This window comes from Scomber scombrus, chromosome 15 (genome assembly GCF_963691925.1).
Source record: "Scomber scombrus chromosome 15, fScoSco1.1, whole genome shotgun sequence".
NCBI lineage: Eukaryota > Metazoa > Chordata > Actinopteri > Scombriformes > Scombridae > Scomber > Scomber scombrus.
In genome coordinates, this window is record NC_084984.1 from 5,586,675 (window position 1) to 5,605,035 (window position 18,361).

The window sequence follows — 18,361 nt, forward strand, 5'->3', positions numbered from 1 at the left end:
AAATAAGATGAGCAGTGCAAGAGACAGAGCGAAGGGAGACAGAGGATTGACAAAAGCCAGAGAAAGAGAGAGAGTGCTAATTAGTGTTGGCGAAGCTGCTTTTCACAATGTATTCCCTTTTAGAATTTAGATTATCTGCTTAATACTGAAATCAGATTATCAGACTTTTCGGATAATTCTGCTTTTGAACTCGACAAAACGCTGTTGACTCAATAATGTCAAATGACAGCGGCGCAGTTAGAGGTGAAGTATTTCATCCGGCAGCCACAAGTGCCAGCAGGATTCCAAAATTCAAGATAGGCTGTCATTATTTAACCAGTGAAAGGACCTCTGATGTTTAGCAGGTTCCATGCCAGAATCGCTGGAGGAGAAACCCCAACTTTACAGCCACAACCAAAATTTACTAGCATTTTATAAAATTATGAATTATAAAACTAAAAAAATGAGTATCGTTTTTTATTGTTGGGAGTTTAAGAGAACTGGAAAACTAATGATGTGCTATAAAATGTTTTTATAATGGAGAAAGCTTTGGGCCCTGTTTCAGGAAAAAAACTTTTGCCACAGTTTTGGAATACTGTCTCCAGAAACAATACTGATTTACTTTATACAAGCTCTCATCAATCCGTTCATTTTATATGTACTCTAAATAGCTATGGCTGTAATAGGCTTAAAAGACGTGTAATTTACTTACACATTTTTGCATTACCGTAGTTCCAGCTCTTGCCCTGCTGTCATCCTCCTTTTTTCTCTGAACTGACAACTGCAGAGGCATCTCTGTGCGCTCCAGTGGAGAAATAAATCTTTTGCAAAGAAGTGAGCAGGTGTAAATATGGGTGATATTTCTGGTGGTTAAACCTGGTGTGTTATTCTGAGGTTAGAGCAGGAATGTTGATTTTTCTCTCACCTGGCTATTCCTAGTTTAAATTATTTTTGGCCTTATGAATGCTTAGCTTAACAACGCTATTTCTGACCATCATGTTCAAACATTCATTATACACCTGAAAGGCTGTTTCAGTGTGTAGGCAGACTGTATGGTATATCAATATGGACTTGTGTGAGTGTTTGTGTGCGTGTGTGTTTGTGTGTTAGTGTGTGTGTCAGTGTCTGTGGCTCCAGGGTTAATGGTGCCATAATGTCTGCATCTGGGAAAACATCTGCAAAAGTGTGCAGTAATGAGTTGGACAAACATGCACACACAGACAATGAAGCTCTTAGGAACCAGGTGGCGCACGATAAACAGAATGGATGCAGAATCACGCTCTCATTCACTTCTCTATAACCACCTCTGTTGTGAAGACCCATGCATTGTGTAAACAGGTGTTAGCTGACTGAGATGTCTGTTTGCTCTGCTGTTTCTTTACCGGAAGAGGAAGCGAGAGAGACAGAAACTGACGGGGATAAGAGGAGTCTGAAAGATACGTTGATGGGAATAGACAGTGTTACAGGAAGAGAGAGGCAGCAGCTGGGGACAGATATAGAGGAAGAAAGATGGAAATGTAAAAAAATGTTTGGACCGTGTTACTGCTGAGGAAATAGCAGAGAGAAGCTCAATTGTTCAAAGGGGACATTAAAAGAAGAGCAGCCACTGTTCCTCATGATAATATAAAAATGCATGTCTGAATTTTGATTAAAAAAATCAAGATTTGCTGCAAATGCTCATGTATTTCTCCCCCATGTCCCTGTTTCCCTGGCAAACTTCCCTCTTTGCTATTCATGTCCCGTCTCCCCTCCAAACTAACATCTCGTTTCCTCATCTGTCTTCCATTTCCATGTCTCTCTCTCTCTTTCCTTTGATCCTTTTTTTTCTTGCAGCCAAGAGAACAATTTTAATACCCCTGTGTCCAGTATAATAGACTGATTAGGCTGTAAACACAGCTAACTAAAACAGAAGTAGGAATAATGTGAGTGTGATATGACTGTAATCTGAGTTGAACGCAGTTCAGTTGAGGGTTTTCTTAATTGCCACAAGAGTCACTGTGTGAAGAGAATGGCTCACAGTTTTGCTGACAATCATTTTGACCTTTACAAAATATAAAAAATGTCACATGGAGATTAGCAAAGGCACCCACCAACTGTAGGGGTTTTTCTGATGATTTATATGCTATACTTCTTTATGTTGTGAAGGCTTTTCCTTTCCATAAGAACGTATTTCCTCTCTTGAGATAAACAAACATTTCTTTCTCAGATAAGAACCTACATGTCTTTCTAGATAAGAAAGAGATTAACATGCGGTTGTGTTTTGCTCACATATCTTTCTAAAATTAAGGAAACATGTCCTTTGTGGACAAGAAGACTGATGCAGACAAGATAAAAGTTAAAGATATAATAAGATGATAAAAGTAACAAGGGTGTGAAAATGGCCAGAACACCAGGATGGGGTGAATTGGGTGCTTAAGTCTACCAAAACTCTCAAGTTAGGAAGAAATGAGAGACAAACAGAGGAAGAGAGTCACTTCTAAGGGAAAATGTTGGGTATATGCACTGCCCTCATTGTTTCAGGGCCCCCAAGGCAAAGGGTAGACATCCTGACCCTCCTGTTCCTGTGCCATTTGGTATCCATGTGGAGACCATTTATCCAGATCTGAAAAAAGGTCGAATGGCACCCCTGTGGAGGCAGCAGTCAGCATGGCCTGCAGCAGAATGAAGAACCTGTATTTCGATAAGAGTGGAGAGACATGCTGGAGAGAGCCACTTGCTGACTGAGTGTATTGTTGTTGTTTTTTTTTCTGTAGCTCACTGTGAAGTCTTACTGACTCAAATGACAGAGGAGACCATGTATTCTAATCGCCTCCCGATTTGTGGAAATTACACTTATGGGAGGAATATCTAGGAAGTAGCAGTGACAAGGCCTCTACCTGAAACACCTCCTTATTAATATTAGAGGGGCTAGATCTCAAATTGATACTTCTGGCCACAAGTGCGAAGTGTATGTACTGTATCCATAAACCCTTAGGTCTATAAAAATAAACCGATACCTGTGAGCAAAAAAATACTTTTTGAGTAGCATCAGGAAACGCAAGACTTTAATAACCAGTTCAGCCTTTTTGTAGACGTGGAACTACATCGATTGTGGAACCTGTTGTGCCAATTAGATGAGATATGAGGAACCAATCCTTAGTTTATGAAACTACCAGCAGTTGCCATGAACAAACAAACAACATGTCAGTACGTTTAAAAAATAGGAAGGTCAGATGATATCAGGCTAGTGAGACGCCCCTTTGGCAGTTAGAGAAGAAAAAGTAGCAAGTTCATAACCGTCTTACAGATTTTGGGACTGGATTTGAATAACAGATTTCTTTTGTACAGATAACAAAAGAAACCTGTTATTCAAGCGCAAGAAACAGCAGCAGCACAATAGTAAACCCACACATTAGTGTTCATGCATTTTCACTCATTGGTTTTATATGCTAGGGTAGAAACATGATCATGAGGAAGTGGCATGTGTAGATATTATCTGCATTATGTGTCATTAACGCAGCAGGCTCAACACATCCTGAGGAGACATCGGAACAAAGGACACGAGGGAAATGATGAAAGGTATTGTATGTGTGTCACAGTGGGGATAGTAGGTATGTTGTTGACGGTCTCATTTCCTTCCCTTCTTAGTTGCATCATTTTCTCAAAGCTAAAAGAGGTGTATGTGCACTCTGTATATAATTTACACTCATCTCTAGATATTTTTGTCCCCCTCTAATTTTCTCCCCGACAAATTTATGTATTTTGTTTTCTATTCCTCTACAACACTGCTAATATTGAGCTCTTGGCATGGAAAATAATGAACAGGTGTGACAACAGGCAGGACAATTGCAAATCATAAGCCCGAAAATACTGTGAGGAATTGGCCCATTAAAACTTTACGGATTAATTTAAAACTGCGGCTCTCTATTCCAGTCCTCGGAACAAGGAGTCCTGCTGGTTTTGGTTCCAGCCATTTAATCAGGAACTGTTTTACACCTGGGAGTCGAGGTGAATGCAATTCCGACCCTAATAGGATAGAAAACCAAAAATACTATTCAACTCTAATGAAATATTTATGTGAGGACTGTGGTTCTTCTACTTCTAGTATAGTTAACTTTTTAATATATTCTGCTCAGATGCAGTTGAAGTGAAAGTTTCTAAATATATAATATTAAATCAATATCCACTATTGTTTGTACATTTTGCTATACATATTTTTTGTGTATGGAAATATTATACCAGCTATAATGTTGACAGTATAACCTTACAGTTGACATAACATTCAATAGTAGTCATTTTAAGCACTACATACATACATTTCATTTACTAACTGAGGATTTATTGAAGAACAACATGTTTAGGACCACATAACATACAAGAATCTAAAGACAAATGTCAAATATAGAAATAGATAGATAGATAATCATAATTAGTAAGTGAATAAAAATATCTCAATATCACAATGGACACATTTGACTCCACTTGACACACGTGCACAAAAGCAATTATTTCTCCCACATTAACAAACTGATTTCCCCACTGAAATCACCTTATGCACCTGGGCTGTTCTGATTTATCTTCCCTCCTTTACTTCTCTTATGTTTTGCTGGTATTATATTTAATCCTTGTTCAGGCTCTCTGCTCTCTTCTCATATCACATTAGATTCTGTTTGTCACAAACACCTTGAGGTTTTTATTTTTATGTACAGAATCTTAAAATAAATATTTTAGTATTACACAGACCTTTCTGATGACCAAATTAGATTAGTGCTATTTTCTCTGCTCTGCTCTCTTTCAGTTTATCGTCCACATCACCAAATTATTGGGGGCCATGATATAAATATAATTTTATATAACATTTTGTGTTAACTCCACCATCATTCAAAATCTAAACATTGCCTGTTGCCCTACTTTTTTTCTTTTATGAATATCCATACCCTTAGGTGGATGAACTATTAAATTTTAATGACCATTTTAATCTGCTGTACACCTAGCCATTAAAATTGATAACATGAAGGAGTTTTTCTACATTAATATTTTCTTATAAAATATAAGCTTTATAAGCATGGCTGGTGTGATGACTAAACCCTACAGGTCCACTCATGCTGCAATAACAGAGATCCACAGTCAAAGGCTATTACCTTTAATTACATCTTTTCAGAACCTGCAATCAAGAATTGGGTCAGTAACACCCACAATAAGAAAAAGTACCAAACACACCTTTTATATATACACTGTGTACTACACAGACTGGAAAAATAAAGATAAATGACCCTGCTTTGTTTTATTGATTACAATTGATATTCTAATTTATATTATCAGCAGGACAAGGTAAGGTCAAGTTTTGCTAACCCTGTTCATTTTTCTATATATTCACTCCTAACTTTGAGGAATGATACTCTGGTAACCTGTGTATGTGTTTAACTAGCACACAGTAGTCCTGTCTGGACTGGGTCCTGGTGTGGGCTAGTGGAGGTCAGAGGACAGAGTACTGATGAGATGGCAGAAAGCAGAGAAAACGCTGATGTTGCTTCTGCGAGGGAAAATAGATACCATTGACAAGAGAGTGTAACTCCCCTCGGTCGATTATTAAAATGGAGAAAGCTGTATGTGTGTGCAGTTCTTGCTGACAGTGGGTCAGGCTAGAGAGACTTGGGGTCACAGACTAACAAGGATAGATGAATGTATATGTGACTGAGTGCATGTGTGCATCTATCTATCTATCTATCTATCTATCTATCTATCTATCTATCTATCTATCTATCTATCTATCTATCTATCTATCTATCTATCTATCTATCATCATTCCAGTTATAATTAGCACAATTAGCATTAATCATCTCAGGTAGAGTACATCACTGAAAACTTAACTGCTACACACACACACACACACACACACACACACACACACACACACACACACACACACACACACAGACACACACACACACACACACACACACACACACACACACACACACACACACACACACACACACACACAGACACACACACATACACAGTTGAGTACTGTCCTGCGTCAGTGTGGAGGAATAAATAGACTATCACTATGCCAGAACTGAAGCATGCTGCTGTGTGTGTGTGTGTGTGTGTGTGTGTGTGTGTGTGTGTGTGTGTGTGTGTGTGTGTGTGTGTGTGTGTGTGTGTGTGTGTGTGCACTGGTAGGCTCCTGCTGTGCTGATTTCAGCAGGAACAGATGGTCCTGCCAGTGCTCTGCCGAGGCTCCACAGTCCGGAGTCTGTGAGAAAACTTGTGAATGTGTCTACAGTATGTGTGTGTGTGTGTGTGTGTGTGTGCACTCCTGCTGATTTCCTCCTCTGTCTTTCCATAAAATAACCAACCGCCCACTTCCTTGTATCTATTTTACATAGTACATAGACAGTGATTGTTGCGGTGTAGTGATATCCTAGTGGTCTTTGGCCTTCTTGTCTGTTCCATTGACACTTAGTAGTTTAATCCTGCTTGAAAGGCTCTTCAAGGCTAAGCTCATGTTTGCCAACACACAAAGCTGTAACACTTCCACCTTGTTGCGTGCGTGTCCGAGCAGGTTTGTGTAGGTGTGTAGTTGCTTATGAACACATTCACAAAAATGTCAGCTGTCAAAATCAAAGTTAAAAAAAATGATGGTACATTGCTGCTTTCTATTGAAACTATTAATTCAAATGAAATAAATGAATAATTAAAAAAACACAAATAAATAAATAATGAGTGTTACCAACACATAGCAAAGCATGGTTATATGAGGGTGTTTTTTACATTGCTTAAAATTCTAGTAGCCGCGGAGATGAACTTGCTGTGGGGATAAATAGATCTGTGTTGATCATAAAAAGTAGAGAAGGTGGATAAGATTGGAAGATGGATTTGATGTACAGTATGCTTCACCTTTAACCTAAATCTGGATGCAGGTGTATTGATGGTCAGTATGTGAAGGTTTTCCACTAGGTCCAGGACATTGGAAAAAACAATCTCGATATGCTGAAAAGCTGTTATTGAGCAGTAAGCTGTCCTTGGTTGGTTATTACCAAGGTGAAATTATCTGATATTGGTGATATATCTCCATGACTTGAAATACCAATCAATATTTGATATTGATGATAGTGAGGTCACTGTCCAAAATCAAAGATTGAAATAGGACCCTACATTTATTTGGGGGGAAAATGAGGTCAAAAGTTGGTGCTTATGCAGTATATACAGTATGTAGTGGGAGTTGTGAGAGCATGAGGACAGCTAGGGTTGTCCAGATGTGGACTAATTCCCTAATGGGTTTTTACTCCACAACACACAAAAGCTAGGCTAGAAAGCGCACACACGTGGTGCTGTTTGGTATCCCGGTGATGCTGCTCATTCTCTCTCTATATCTATGTCCATTTTCATTAATAAAAGTAGTGGTGTAGCTGCTGGTGGCAGATGAGCAGATTAGTGTGTGTTACAAAGCCAGATCACAGCAATGGATAGAGTATATTTAAGAAATTAATTTTACTCGATGGACTCAATGTTACGATCTAATAACCTAACCGAACCTCTTCGTGTTTGGTGGTGTTTTTCTAATATTCACTCTCTTTACTCTTTAGCTGTTGCCTGTCTGCCTCTCTCTTCTCTGTTCAAACAGCAGAGAAAATATCTTGAATGCAGATCGCTTCCCCTTTAAACTGAAATGACTAAATTCATGGAGTTTGCCAACTATTGATTTCAGGGAAAATATGCTGGAAGAGCTTTCCTGTACTGTAACTACATTGTTTCAAATGAAGCTCGTAGGTAATGAATTACCACACTGTCACGGTTGTGGTTGTGTATTCATTCTGTTTGATAGCATTCATAAAAATGTGTGCTACATCAGTCGGCTCAGTTTCTCTCCCAACCCACTACTTCTTCATCTGCTGGAGCTGATCAGAGACTCCATTCATTCCAGGTCAATTTGTGCAGTGTGCTCGATATGGCCGTTTCATTACACACTTCCTTCCTGTCTGTCTCTGCGACTCTGGGGATAAGACGGAGGGACCGAGAGGGAGAAAGGAAGGAACAGGAGGAGAGAGAGAGAGGGGGGGGGGGGGGGAGGGGGCGGGATTGATGGGTTTTTTTTCTTGTGGGGTAGTATGGGGGAGAGGGAGGAAAAGCGGAAGGGAGGTTAGAAACAAGGGAATAACAGAGGGAGATGAACAGAATAATTTGCAGTATGTGAGGAGGAGAGGGACAGAGGTGTACTGTAATATTATATGTGTGTGTGTGTGTGTGTGTGTGTGTGTGTGTGTGTGTGTGTGTGTGTGTGTGTGTGTGTGTGTGTGTGTGTGAGAGTGTGGAGGATGTGAGATAAGAGAGAAAATAGGATGACAAGGAATGAGATAGTAAAACGGGTTGAATGACAGACTGTGACTGATTTAGAGAGGAAAAATGGAGCCATAAGGTAGGATGTGAAAGGCTAAAGAGGAGGGAGAGTGAGGGAGGAAAAGATTAAAGGGGAATTACAGTGATTTTAGACTTACTCTCCTGTTTGCCATCATACAAATTAGGAAAGCCTAATTACAAGATGTAGTAAAACAATACAGACCACGAATTAAAAGTGAGGTAAGATAGATGACACCCCTCTATGATTGAGGTCTGATAGGTCATTGTGTCTATCAGTACAAGGCTCCCTTTTACAATTTCACAACTCCCTCTGAAATCACTTTATGCTTTCTTTTTGAAATAGTCTGTCTCCATCACCCCCTTTTGTATTTTGACTGTTTAATGTCCAGTGGTCCATTTGCCACAGTCACCGTCATTAACGAGCTAGAAAGCAAGCAAGAACAAACCACGTAAAATAAGAAAGAAAGAAAGAAAACTGTACATTAGAAGGAAAAAGCTAAACAAAATATTCCTTAACTCTGTCTGTATGTGTGATTCTTCTCAGCAAAATACTGTTTTGGTTCTTCTGTCACTTCTTTGACTGAGGAACCAAAACAATGTTGTGGCATAAAAACACTACTCTGCTTTTAGAGTTTGATACTAATGATGATAATGTGTGTGTGTGTGTGCGTGCGTGTGTGTGTGTGTGTGTGTGTGTGTGTGTGTGTGTGTGTGTGTGTGTGTGTGTGTGTGTGTGTGTGTGTGTGTGCAGTATGTGTGTGTTTGTTCTGGTGTGCAAAGGAAGCATTAGATTGCAACAAAGCATGAGACAAAGGAGGGAAAAGACAGTCAGAAATCAGCCTCAACTTTTCCCCATGGGATTGGTCACCATGACTACGGAAGCATTTTCAGCTGAATGTAGGACAAACATAAGGAAGAGTGTGTGTGTGAGAGAGAGAGAGAGAAAGAGAGGGAGAGAGATAGAGATAACATGGCGCCACTGATACTGTCATGAAGAGCAGAAGTGTTTTAATGTAGATAAATGGATGTAGATGTAATGCAGATAGTAAAATTAAAAGATTGAAGGTCAATTATTGTATTGCACCCTCATATCAGTGTACTATATCATCTCACCCTGATTGTAATCTAAAATAAACATCCAGGATGCAATTACAAAAAACACATCTGCCATATATGGCACAGTGGCAAACCAGAAGACACTTGATCTTCAATAGAAAACACGCCCAGCGGCAGGAAAAAGCAGCGACCCAATACGTACTCTATGAACTCCAATGGAAAACAGAGACCAAACTGCATCAAGCGACTATAACATCTCATCTTACAACCAGACAATCAGACTCCATCTATATTTCAAAAGCCACGGAAAACTGCAACAATAGTCTGTCATGATCCAAGATTAGTGGAGGTCACCTTTAATGAGGAACACTGGTATCTCGTTTCCATGTTGGCAGGCTGACCACAATATCACCTCAGGGTAATTGTCAGAATTCGGTAACAAACCTTGAGAAGAAGTAATTTAATTTGTGTATAAAATCTTGTTTTCTTCCTTGCCTTTTGATCTAAACAAGAGAACGGAAGTGAATTTAACTGAAACCCTTGAATTATTAGTTTTCTTTCTAATTGACACATCTTTTATGTTAGCTCAGCATGTCATCATAGGATTTGAATGCCAAGCAGCCGCAAGCATCAATAAAGAAAAACATGTAACTAATAACTACAATAACTCGATTTTACTTGTTCTTAAACAACTGAGTTAGAGATGTCTGTGTTTTTATCAGCAGCTTGGTGATGATTTGCTATATGTTTTTTAAAGTTGTGTTTGCCCAACACAGGAAACAACTCTCAATTTTTCTCAGTTTGACTCGGTTTGTCAATATTTGCATAAAGGAACGCCAATGTTACTGGTGATGAATTATTTATGGAGACTAAAGGGAAGAGACTTGTAAGGGTTGGTTCTGCTTGACAGTGTTGTCATGGACCTGCCGCGCGTGTGTGTGTGTGTGTGTGTGTGTGTTCAGGGGGTTGAGTGAGTGTCAGTGAGAGAGAGAGCGAGAGAGAAAGAGAGAGAGAGTGATGTGCTCTGCTGAGCTCACCGGCAAAGTCACTGCTTCCTCAAGGACACTGCGGCTAAGGGGCAAGAAAGAAAGAAGGAATGACACACAGGAAGAAGAGGCAGGGATAGAGCAGAGAGCTATGAAGACATTAAGTGATAGAAGGGCACAGAAGATAAAGAAATAAGCACCAAAAGCACACAAAATGAGAGTGGAGGAGGCAGCAGATGAAAAAAGTGGAAAAGAGCTGTACTGTACGAGCATGAGAACACAATGAATCATCTCCACAGCTAATGTGTGTATGTGTGTTTGAATGTGTGCACATGTCACTTTTCTGTGGTTCTGTGTGAAAGCGAAAATGTTTCTTGCTGGAAAAACATAAAAGCTATGCAGTATGAGTAACTGTAAAACACTGATGAACAATGTCCCTGAACCTGTTAAATACAAAACAATGCAACTACAGATGATTGTCATTGTTAATTAAGTTGATTCATTTATTTCAATTAATAACTTAGTCTATAACATGTTAGAAAATTGTGAAAAATGCATCACAATTTATCAGTTGGAGTTGAAGTTGGAGTGTGTGGTATATTGTATTGATAAGTGATTTTAATGATTAACAGCTTTTCAAGTGTGTGGTCAATTAGTGGCCACACATTTAAATAGATTTTCTGTGGATTTAACTCATAAATTCAATCATAAATTGTAACAGCATTTATACAAACCAAAATTCACTGACTTGACACCAACAAACCACCAAGACAACATAGGAGGACTCACTGAGCAGTGGCAGATATTGTATAGTTATAATCTTATGCTCACTGTGGAGCTGAGCATTTCTGCCTGGTTCAGCCTCACCAGTGATCCACTAAAACCTCTACAGCAATCAATTATTTACACATAAACACAGACATGCAGACCCCAAAACACTCCCACTGAGATGATAGTGGGAAGACCGCTGGGTGAACTGCATAAAAGCTACTTTGCATATAGAAGTAAGCATTTTATCAAAGCGGTGACTCTCGGTGAGTGAACTCAGCAACCACTAAGATTAAGCCGATGACCAGCTGTAATCACCTAAATGTGAAGCAACCTCAGAGCACAGTTTTAAAACTGAGGACCAGACCATGAGGTGAACGTGGAGCTCTTTAAGTAGGGTAGAAATACAAAGATGGTTAAAGAGAATGTAAACAGACATTTGAATGGTTACCAAGAAGGACGCATAGATGGGCAGACTGAAAAAAGAGAGCAACATGGATAGGAGGGCTGCAAATGGTAATTACTTTCACTATTAATTAATCTGTGATAATAGTTTGAAAAATGCATAATTTAGTCTATAAACTGCTTATTTTGTTCAGGCAACAGTCCACAAATCATCATTTACAATATGAAAAGAGGTTGGCGGTGAAGCCTTATCAAAGTTGTTGTCCAGTCATTTTTTATAGATCAACTAATTTATCAAATCAGTTTATAATGTCAGCCCTAATGAAGAAGTAAATGTCCAAATAAGTTGGTGAATATACAGAACAGTAGACAGGGAGCAGGAAGAAAGACTTTTAACACACATTAGGTATGCAGCTAGGTGGGCATATACATGCATGAGCTGTAAAGGTAAAGACAAGCTTGGAGTACTTGCAACAACACGTGTGTGTGAAAACAGCTCTTGACATTTGACTTCTCTCCCATCTGTCACTCTCCAAATTGTTTAACATGAAAAATTACCCCCGCTTGATGACTTTCTTGGGAAAATCTAGCACTAAATATAGAAGAGTTCCTAACACTGCACAGTGAAAAAAACCTTTGACTTTTGATAAACATCCTCAAAGTGATAATCGTGACTCCTTTCACATGTTACAGAAACCATAACATGCACACTGTCATACACGCTAGCTGTGTTTCTATCAGCAAACTTTTGAAATGTCGCAAAAAAGAAAATACAAATTAGGTGTATTTCCATCATCTGGTATGCAGCCAATAAACTAGGCTACACAAAGAAGTTGGCAGTATAGGCTACGTTACACACAGGGCTGTAATAAACAGAGTAGAAGACGTAGAGGCTGCAAACTAGAAATAACACCAGTCGCCTTGGCCATCTATAAGAAAGAAATTGAAAGAGCCATGATTGTGCATGTTATGGGAACATAATATGCACAAAACATAACATTTTATGGCTGATTGGGCTGCTCTGTAAACAATAAACCACCAAATCTGCAGCAGTGCTTCATGTGCAGAGCGAGACAGAGCACGAGATACACTACACAGAGATATATAAATAGAGATAAAAATGGCTTCCACTATTCATTTCACTCACCTCCCTCTGTCCTCCTATCTGTGTATCTGCCCGCTGCTTCTTTTTTCAGTGTCTTTCAGCCAGTCTGCCGGCCTGGAGTCACCACAGTTCAGAGCAAGCAGGGTTCAGCACCTGAGAAGACACAAGTTCAAAGGTCGGTCAACATCGGTAGGAAAGTGCTTAAGGATCACGTTCGGCTTAAGTCACAAGCTGACTAACTGACATCAAACGGAGAGAAAAAGAACACGGTGCAAAAACAGTGTATACAGTTATCATGCACACATGCACAAAATACAGAAATAAATATGCATGTACACGCTCCACTGAGATGTATAAGGAAACTGTTTTTAGGGAAACAAAGAGAGAGAGAGAGAGACATTGGAAGACTAAACTTCCATTGGGCACTCTGGCAAGTAAATCTTTAATCTCTGTGCGATAAGAGTAATTATGTGGCTTTGGAGTATGAATGTCTGAATTATGGACACAGCAGACCAACACTGTTATATTACTTCCTCCTCTCCTTCCTGTAAACATCACTAGAAGGACATTGGAAAAGTAGTGAGGGGAAATAAGGGAAACTAGGGCTAGAAAAAAAGAAAGGAAACAAAGGATAGACATTTAAAAAGATATAAGAAGACTTTTAAAAACACCATTTTCATATATGGGTCGCTACATAAATATGTGCATCAAACAGCATCTCTGTTTCCATACTTGCTTTGCGTGCAAACATAATACAAAGAACAGGATGAACCATGTTACACTGCATCACATCATTTAAATCAAAGTTCTGTCATTTATTCCTCTGAGACAAGTCTGACTTTGAGAATATGAGAAGCTGCCTATTAGCTTTTTCTCTCTACATTAACCACTTCAAAAAGCTTATAACACAATTGGGAACCTGGCACTAAAAACCTTTAAGAGCTACTGGCTGCCTGGTGACACACAATTTGTCCTTTTAACATTAGTGTGAATAGGTTGTGGCTTTTATAGCTAAGCCACTGTCTTCTTTCAGCTATTAGCTTGAACACCTTGAAGCACCATCAATTGATGAACCAGCTGGAGTCATTAGGTAAGCTTGCTGGATTTAATTCTTATTATTGTAAATCAATACGAACAAGCCTGATTACTTGACTAGTGGGAAATATCACATTATCTGCTTTGTTTCTAATTTATAAGTGCAGTTATGAGATGGGACTCGGTGAAACAGCAGCAACCAGAGCATATACTGCACTGTGTATTACAACGCATAAAATACATCCCTCTGAGTTTCTCTGTAATCACATGTTCCTCGTGGTGTAGAGAGGTTTGACTGTGAAAATCCCGAAAAACCAGTCACAACAAAGAGATGGCGTTGCTCCCTCCCACAAATATGAGATGCAGTTACACAGCCAAGAAAATCAAAGCAGAACAAATGTACAGAATTTCGCTGTTTGTTTGCAGAAAAGGTCACACCTTGGATAATGGAGCATAACTGAGGTGGGTGTTGGTTGTGATAATGGGCGTGAAGTCATGGTCCTGACAAGACAAACAGGTTCCCAGTCACATCATGAAAGTAAATCTATTCAGGACTCTTGACACACAGATACTCACACAAATAGAAACATCACACCTCCAAGCACACTGCAGTCTGTGCACACATGCACAATAAGTTGCAAAATGTTCCTGTAGAGTACATAACATCACACACAGTCTTCCTTTAGCAGTGTAAAATGTGGCACCGTTATCACCATATCAAGATAAAATAAACGTTATTCCTTAAAATAAACCCTTTCACTTTGTATTCATGCTAATATGTTTAAGTAAAATATTATTCTGTGTGTTTTATTTCGAGAAAACTCTTGTTTGTCTTTCAGTTCAAATGTTTCATACAGTTACCAAAATCAAACTTTCAAGCAGAAGGTTGATCACAATTAAAACATGTGAGTCAGCACTGTTAATTACAGTTTGATACGACAAATATGACAACCTGTGTGGCATATTGAATAGGTAAAATATGAATCAGATCAAAAAAACAACAACAATTTATAATTCCACAATGAATTTAGAGACATGCATTTTAAGTAAAGAGAATCTATTTAACTGGTGATTTTTCACAGAAGATCTGGCAGATGTTCGGCAGAGGTAAAGTATGACATGTAGATAGGCTTGTAAAGCAATTTTTCACACTTGTAATGGGCGTGGTGTATCAGATTAAAACGGAGAAAACATCAAGTCGCCGATTTGTGTTTTTTCCCCCGCTGTTGCAGAACTCTGACTCTGTTAGATGACGGTCTCCAGTGACTGACACACGCTCTTGATAGCGTGCTGAAACCAAAGAAAAATAAACCCTCGGTTGACGGCATTATTTAATTTGCCGATCCTTCACATCTCATTTGGAAACCATTACTGATAGTGAGAAATAAGAAACTAAGAGTCAAACTGTGAAGCAACGGTGCAATGAGGCATAAACAAAGACATCATTTTGTGCTACAGTAGATGTCATCAAAACCTGACTCAGAGCATGAAAGACAACCTGTAAGAAATTGAGCTTGTTAGTCACAGACTGCCAACGCCAGTGATTGTCATTTTTCAAACAGAGAGGCTAAGAGACACGTTACCAAAAAAAAAAAAAGCACACACATCTGTGAACACACATTTGCACACGTCACATGGAAATCTGCATGAAAACACGTTCACCAGTCAGTCTGCTTTCTTGTCTATCCATCTGTACACCTCCCATAGGCAGGGTTGAGCTCACTGGTCCATATGCTGCATGAGACCCCCCCCCCGAGCCCACGTTATGATGAAAACAGGGCAGAGGACTTTCTGTCTTTCTCCATGACTAAAGCTAAGCAGTCTCCAGCTCTGACTCTACCCAGACTATTATTCATTTCCACGCAAATTAACAGCAAGTCTCACCTAGTGCTTTTGAGGACAGTGCAGCCCTTAAATTTGTGGGGTACATTTTTACGACCTTTACAGTTTCAGATTTTTACGTCTGGGTTTTCATGAGTGCAGGTGCCTTCACGATGCCTGTGAACAGTGTGCAGCACGGTAATATTAATACTTTCCCCGGTAACGAGTAGTTTTAGGGATTAAAATGTACAAAAGGGTAATTATATTACAATTACTAATCCGAGTAACGCTGCATTATCATGATGACATGTAAGCGCTGTCGGTCAGGACAGGTCACCACTGGCTACTAGACAAAAGGCTAAATGAGGCGAGCAGAAAAATGCTCTCAACCGCAAAAAAATACATCACCTAATTTATTGAAGCATTTGATGTGGTGGCAGAGCAATGTGAAATGTGTCAAAAAGAAAGAAAAAAATCCCCACTGGTGCTGACAGGGAGGCCTCTACTATCCAGTCTGGATAAAAACAACAGAAACTGGACTGTGAGGGAGCTTTTTGACAGCGGAGTGTCCCACAATTGCTCCTGCTGATGATCCTGCATCTGTGTCCACAACGTCAGCCAGCCATGATGAAATTGACTCTTTTTTGCATTTCAGACAGAGCCCAAGGACAGATACTCAGCAGAAACAGACTCTTTGTTGAACCACATGAAGTAAAACACTCTGATCCCATCTAGTAAACCTGTAGAGTGGCTTTTTAGTTTATGAGGTTTTGTGCTCATCCCTAGAAGGAGCAGACTGTCTGATAAGAGGTCTGAGAAGCTTCTGCTGATGAGATACAATGATTGTTTCACTTCTGAACACGAGGAGCTTGTGTCAGGGAAGAGATAACAGAACAAGAAGCAGCCTACATGTCGTCTTATGCAACATTTCATGTTTTGTAAAACAAAAATGAAATACTTCTTGCTGCTCTTATGACACATAATGCAGAAAAAAACATAAAAGTCATGAAAGACTGTTGCTCTATTTTATTTATTTTTTATATAATGTGTCCCATCAGGTTTGAGAGGGTGCAGTGTTTAGTTATGCAGTCTGGCAGGTTGTTGACTTCTCCTGTGGTTAATTATCGTTCCAAAAAAGTGGATCCAGATCTAAAACATTTTTTTGGAAGGCGGGTAAAGTAATATAGTTATATAACCAGTAATATAACTTATGACTTTTGATACCAAGTAAAGTAATATTACTACTTTTTAAAGGTGTCATAATAAAAAAAATACTAATTGCATTTCCTGAGCAACCTGGCCAACACTGCCGGAGAGTTCCTGATCAAAGGGGATGTTTCATCAGTTTGAGCCTTCACAAAGTAATGTGATGTAGTCATTTGGGATTTTCCTAACTACTAATTTTTGTTACCTTAGAATGAGCCCTTTATATCTACATAAGGAGCAGGTCCTCTTCCCCAGAGCCTGCCATGTTGCACCACCATGTTCCTACAGTAGCCCAGAATGGACAAACCAAACACTGGCTCTAGAGAGGACCTTTGATGTTTTTCACAAGTTTTGCAGGCCGCACAGATTCTGCTACACATTTGGAGGGGAAGGCAGAGGGGCAAAAAACTAGTTGTGATGTAACAGATCAAGCATAAAGGCACATGGTACTAGCAGGTATACTTCCAAGTGAAATAACAAGAAGCAGAACAGTAAAGTTTTGAGTCGAGGGCTTTAAGAAAGACCAACTGAGATTTTACATTCACAACAAGTCCAAAAAGTTATGACCCTTAACATCAATGCCACTGTGGGCTCCACAATGGGAGACACTAAATAAATCCAATTACACTCGACTTTACTTCCAACCTCCAATTTATGTCCAAGTAGCTAAAACAGTTTAAAGCCATTTAAATAACTAAAGTTGCCCCTATCTTTTTTATTAAGTATATCACTGGTCTGTTTCCCCTGCTGCCCCTAACACTGTGCCATTATCTAGTTTTATCTTCTGATATTTTATTATTCTATACAGGGATACATGGCACTGACTTTACTTTACGTTACATTTCGATGCAGTTGTACCAGATTAAAAAAAGGTTCAGCATGTTTCTGGCCAAACTCAAAACTGCTGTAAACATTTGGTTTTGTATTTTAAAAAGCCTAAATGGAGCTGCAGTCATTGAGATTTTCTTCAGCTTTTATCCAAAATGAGACTGGCATGTTATAAGAAACGCATTAGTTGATCCCGCTGTGAAACACCAGAGTGCTTTCATAAAAAAATGATTAAATGAAGAACTATTCCATTTAATTCTAAATTTGTTTCACTATTCAATTTGTGAAATAAAATTAAAATGACAATCCCTTTTTAATATTCATACACTTTAATAGTAATTATGATGTGACAGAGTATCCCTAACCTCATTCTTAATTTTAAAAAATCACATGTAATCCTAATCCAGATAATCTCCATTATAAATCACTTTCATTACAGTGATGCTCCTGCATACACGCATTCAATTTGTATGCGTTGTAATGCATATATGATAATTTTTGGAATTAATTCATTTCTTGGGCTTTTGAGGCCGGTGGGTGTGCAGAAGTGTGTGTAGGTGCAGTGAGTCTGGTGCATTTTCTACTGCAAGGTGCTGCTAACCAGACAAGTAAAAAAGTCTCATTTATAAAACATACACAGATATACAACAACAAACATTTGCCTAAGAGGAACAAAGCCCTCTCTAACACACACACATATATTCATGCATGGCACACACAACAACACCAGTGGAGGCGGCCCTGGAATTGGTTCTTTGTTTCTCTGTTTCCTCGGTGTAAGAGATGAGATGGGTTATAGATCTCAACCGACTCCACCTTGGATTTGGGA

The 18,361-nt window shown here is 39.1% G+C and overlaps 1 protein-coding gene across 1 annotated transcript in view; it reads right to left on the reverse strand.

Annotated features, from left to right (window-relative positions):
* The window catches only part of strbp (spermatid perinuclear RNA binding protein), a 74,695-nt gene that overhangs the window by 34,361 nt on the left and 21,973 nt on the right, over positions 1–18,361 (reverse strand). Inside the window, exon 2 of the mRNA XM_062434244.1 lies at positions 12,685–12,795. The gene's annotated coding sequence lies outside the window, so the exon portion shown is untranslated. The remainder of the gene's footprint in view (positions 1–12,684; positions 12,796–18,361) is intronic.